Here is a 5,529-nt window from a genome sequence, read left to right on the forward strand (position 1 = left end):
CACACACACACACACACACACACACACACACACACACACACAGAGCAAGAACACACAAAATAGTATCCAGGCACATTCTTATGGGGAATATTCTTACTCTCAAAATCAACAGACCAGGAAAAAGAAAAAAGCCTCTGCAGAAAGTTGCTAGGTCTTTCCGGAAATTCCCCCAACTTCAGGCCCACATAGATTCCCCACCCCCTAGGGCGGCAACAGGGACTTCTGGAGCGAGCCAGCCAACACGCGCGCGCTCGCTCGCTTGCAGACACACACGCGCGCGAGCGTGTGCACACACACACACACACACACACACACATACACACACACACACGTGCGCGCACGCGCGTCGCCCCCCCTCCCCCGCCCCGCTGTCATCCGCCACAGCCTACAAAACAGTTATAGCCTTTGTTAAAAAATGTCCAGGCACAATGTATCAGAAAAGGGACACATTCCCGGGGAAAGGAAAGTCATAGGAACGCCACACCCTCTTTTGCAACAGTCTGGGCCAACAACCCACTGCCCCCAAATCCTCTCCCCAGCGACAGGAAACGTTCCTGCCAACTCGGCACCCGGGAAAGCAGCACGAGGGAAAAGAGTAAGCTGGGACACCGCTCGGGGCCACCAAGTAGAGGGACAGAACTTGAAGCTGGGCCACCTTCCAGGGCCCTCAAGCGAACCTTCCTGGCCTGGCCAAGCTCAAGTGAGGACTTCCAGCTTCTAGACGCCTTTCTTCCTTCTTCCGACTCAGCGGCTCCTACACACCTTGAAGTCTCCCGCCACAGCTCACTCCTCTCCACATGCGGCTGGAGCCTGGCAACCTCGAGAAGCCCCGCCACCGAAACAGCTGCAGGAGTTTCCCCTAACCGGGTCAAAGTCTGCCATACACACCCGAGTCCCTTTCTGGCTGCTAACCACGTTCTTTCCAAGGAGTCCCGCACCGCTGCCGCACTCACCGTGAGCCCCGCTCAGCTACTACGCGCTAGCAGAGCTGCAAGCCGCGCCTGCGCGCTCCCGCTACTGCCGGAGCCAGGAGCGAAGAGGGAGCCAGCAAGGGCAGCCGCTGCGAAGGGCAATAGGAAGCCGTAGAACCCACTCCAAGAGGGTTAAAAAAGAAGGGGCGGGGCCGGGAGGAGGTGGGAAGCTAGGGGCGTAGCCAGGCGGGGCGGGAAGGGAAGAGTAGAGCTTCCACTACTGTGTGCAAGTGAGCTGGAGCCCAGCTAGAAGAGCTGCCTTTATCCCATCTATGCCTCCCCAAACTCAGCCAGGAGCAAACCTTGCTTGAAGCCGAACCAAACAGTTGTAGGAGCAGCCTGTTTCTGGACTCACCACTCCATTACTTCTTTTCCTTTTTAATTTCTAATTCCACGTTTTCCTCAGCCCTCTTCGAGTTAGTGAAATTTTTTTTCCCAGCCCAGGACTGATGACTACTACATTTGAATGTTTACAGCTCAAGGGATTGCCCTTTCCCTGGGAACAAATTTGCACTATTGCTTCTGAACAACTTTTGAGGCCAACAACCTGAATTCCTTTTAAAACAGATTTTTTTCTTAAAACATAGACTCTTGATTTGAGGCCCTGGCTGTTTTTATACTCTGTATATAGCCCAGGTTAGCCTCTACCTCATGAAGATCCTGCCTCAGTCTCCCAAGTGCTGTTATTTCAGGTATCTGCCACAGCACCCCTCTCTGAATAATTACCTTAGTAAAATCCATCTAAATGGCTTGGGAAAGGAGAACATAAGTTGTCAAATAAGGCCTATTTTTAAAGTCTTCATTGGGTGTTTATAATTTGAACACTAAAAACCTTCCTAAGGCTCCTCTTAGATATGGGATCTAAGGTGGTGTTGTTTGGTACACTTTCTTCTGGTGTTTACCAATTCAAGAAGGCTAAAGTGATTATTATCCCATGCTGCACGCATGCTTAGTTTTAAGTTCTGAACTTTTCTGTTTAGACTCTGGTCAGCTGTGGCATGGCATCTCATGCTTTCAGTTCAGCTATTAAAATAAACACACCTCAGTGAACCCAAAGTGAAGAGGGTGTGGCCTTGAAGTTATTTGTTCCAAGCTAATTCCCCTACCTGCCCCCTTCTTTTCTTTTTCTTTCTTTCTTTCTTTCTTTCTTTCTTTCTTTCTTTCTTTCTTTCTTTCTTTCTTTCCTTCTTTCTTTCAACTTTAGTCATGATGGAATTAGGGCCACACTAGTAGGCCCTTCCCAGTAAGTACTTTAGTTGTGGTTGGAACTTTATCTATTTATTTAGTTTTTTTTTTATTTTTTGTTTTTGTTTTGTTTTGTATTGTTTTTTGAGACAGGATTTTTTGGAATAGCCTGGTTGTCCTGGAACTCACTCTGTAGACCAGTCTACCTTTGAACTCAGAGATCAACCTGCCTCTTCCTCCCAAGTGCTAGGATTAAAGGCTTGTGCCACTACCACCCAGCATGACTGGAACATTTTATGGGGCAGTCTGATCATTGTCACTAAAGCTCTAAATATACTGACATTCCTCCCATTAGCTTTGTGGTTCTTCCATTTGTGTATTTTACAAAGTAGACATTCTTGAGTTCACATCTACTTTACATTTGAAAAATAAGCTTAGGGAGATTGTAGGGAGTACTTTTTGCTAAAAGGTATGCTGGCAGGTTTTGCAGAATGAATCTTTAAGTGACTGAAAATGTAACTTTATCCTATTCATTTCATTAGTAAAACATTCCCTGTAAAGAAGGTGCTTTAAAAATACAATGGGTCAATAAAGTTGATTTTTTACACCTCTAATAGAGAAAGATATGTGGAGGATTTTACTTTTAATTTGATTACTGGCTTCTTCTTTTTTCTCTTAATGGATCAGGTTATTTTGGTAGAAGTTAACAAACACTACATTGAAATAGCTTAAGCTAAATGACAAAGTTATTCTGTAACCCAAACTGTGAAAAGGTAGGTCTGTTATTAGCCTTTGGAATAAATGAAACCAGAAAGTAGAATGTTTGAAATTCCATCTTAGGCTCTCAATCTTTCCTCTCTCAGACAGGGTCACTCTTTCAGAAACTTCCAAAGTCACCTACTACAGGCTTGGAATCACAGCCTCTGAACAGCACTGAGTTCAAGCCTCTCAAATCCAATCAGACAGAAAATGTCTCTCTTTCCTTAGTTCAGATTTTTTAAAGCAACACCTAAAGCTGTTGATTGAGTAGATTATCACAACTGTTTCTGGACAGAAAATGTCTAGATAAGATAGTAATGAGACTCCTACACATGCATTCAACCATATTGTTTTCAAAAAGTAAAGAAAAATTCTAAATGAAAAGTTAAGATAGGGAGAAATGTTTTCAGGCTTGTTCTGACCTTCAGATAAGAGCTGGGTTTTGTTTGGGAGTGTAATTTTATCTGTGTGATATTTCATCTGCATGAATGACTATGCACCCCAAGCATGCAGTGGTCACAGAGGTCATAAGAGGGCTCCAGAACTCCTGGAATTGCAATGACAAGACAGTTGTGAGCTGCTGGGAATGGAACCCAGGTCAGAAGAGCATCCAGTGTTCTTAGCCACTGAGCCATCTCTCTAGCCTCCAGATGTTGTTTGTAGAAGAAGAGAAAAGGAGTACACAGACAAAAAAAGTAAACAAAATGAACACTTGGCTGGAGAGATGATTCACAAGTTATGAATGCTGCTCTTGTAGAAGACCCAGGTTCAACTCTCTGATCTTGCACAGTGGCTTACAACTGACTATAATTCCAGTACCAGAGCATCTGACACTCTATCCTGGCCTTCACTGGTACCAGGTACACAGATGGTGCACCTATATATATCCAAACACTCACACATACATATAAAATAAATAAATATGTTTTGTAAAAGAAGATGCACACAATACAATATCTGTATTTAAGGACTAGACAGTCTGGATATTTTCTTATTCTCTCTGTTTCTGTGTATTTGTCTCTCTGGGTGTGCCTCTGTCTATATCCCTCTGTCTTTCTCTGTCAGTAATGAGTGTATTCATTGTCTATGACTACTGTAACAAGCCATACTACAAACTTATTGGAGTTAAAGAGGTGGATCAGGAGGTAAGAGCACTTACTGTTCTTGCAGAAGTCCTAAGTTTAGTTTGGAACAACCTACATCAGGAGTTTCACAACTGCTTGTAACTCCAACCACAGGGGATCTGGTACCCTCTGACTCCTTTGGACTCCTGCCCACAGGAGTCCAAACTCACATAGACACACACATGCACATACATTTTTAAAATATATATTTAAAACTACAATAAAGAAGATTTTATGTTTTTGGAGACTAGAAGAAAGAGTAGAGTTCCTTTTGGAAGACTCTTTGGGACAGTCTTGTTTAAACCCCAAATGTCCTAAAATAATTTGTAATTAGCTTAATTTTCCTTAAATTACTTTCTCCTGATTTGCTTCTTGTTTAGTGAATGAGGCAGGATTCAAAAACATATTTTAGAATTGATGTTCTGGATGCAATATATGTTTCACTATCACAGTTATCTCATTTCTTCTACTCAGAAGCCTCCAAGGAACCTCCTTCTCCAATATTCCAGTATCAGACATTGAAATCATGTGTATATGGATCCAGTCTTCTGCTTGATTGATTTCAATGTTAATGACTTGTAAATCAAAACCTAATTCTAAACTCTCTCTGATTTTCAGATCTATAATATACGTAGTGAATTAGCTTTCTTTAAGTTATAAGAAATAAAGCTTATTTTTTTCTCCCCAAATCTGTCTTTTATCTTAAATTATCTTTCACTGTTATTGAAACCACCATGTACTCCACTACACACATTCACAAATGCTCCGTTCTGAAGCCTTTGTGTTTGATTCATTTTCACCTCCTATATGTACCACATACTGTTTTTCTTTCCTTCTGATTCATCTTAACTACCTAAGCTACAATATGAACTTCCAATTAATTTTCTTGTTTTTCATTTCTCCCAACTCCAATACACCTTGCCCAATTTTCTGAATTATCTTTTAAAAAACACAAATATGATCAACTCAAAGCTCTGCTTAAATACATTCCTGGACCCTTGTAGGGAATAATATGGATATCCTACTTAGACCTGATCACTGCACAGCCAATTATTTTCAGTGTTTTTACCAACTGTGAGTGTGTTAACCATTGTTCTGGGTCAAAAGAAACTTCTTTGACTCCGACTGACAACAGCGGTCATCTGTATACATAAACATAAATGTTTCGGAAGCTGTTAGATCCAGGGAGCATGACTGAAGAGGGCCAGAAAGATATTAAGAGGTGAAAGAAGGTGAGAAGTGGTCTAAAAGTCTCTCTTGAGGATGTGGTATGATTACTACAAACACACAGTAGATGTACCCATTTGCACAAAACTTGTACAGCAAAGGGACATGAAGCCAGAGGCAGGCAGACCTCTGTGAGTTTATGGTCAGCCAAGAATACATAGTGAAACTTTATCTAATTTTTTGTGTTTTCATTTAACTTAGCATAACAAATGAAAACTTATTTAACACAAACAAACTTTCTTTTTTTTTTTTTTTTTTTTTTT

General features: G+C 41.8%; 1 protein-coding gene across 3 annotated transcripts in view; it reads right to left on the reverse strand.

The window, feature by feature from the left end:
* The window catches only part of Prrg1 (proline rich and Gla domain 1), a 125,922-nt gene extending 124,840 nt beyond the window's left edge, over positions 1-1,082 (reverse strand). The window contains exon 1 of one of the 3 annotated variants that reach the window (XM_021187863.1): positions 954-1,082. The gene's annotated coding sequence lies outside the window, so the exon portion shown is untranslated. Of the gene's footprint in view, positions 1-888 lie in introns of all 3 variants that reach the window. The other 2 variants (XM_029534460.1, XM_021187862.2) reach the window with 2 other exon arrangements.
* Positions 1,083-5,529: the final 4,447 nt, after the last annotated feature.

Source organism: Mus pahari, chromosome X (assembly GCF_900095145.1).
Source record: "Mus pahari chromosome X, PAHARI_EIJ_v1.1, whole genome shotgun sequence".
In the NCBI taxonomy this organism is placed as follows: Eukaryota; Metazoa; Chordata; class Mammalia; order Rodentia; family Muridae; genus Mus; species Mus pahari.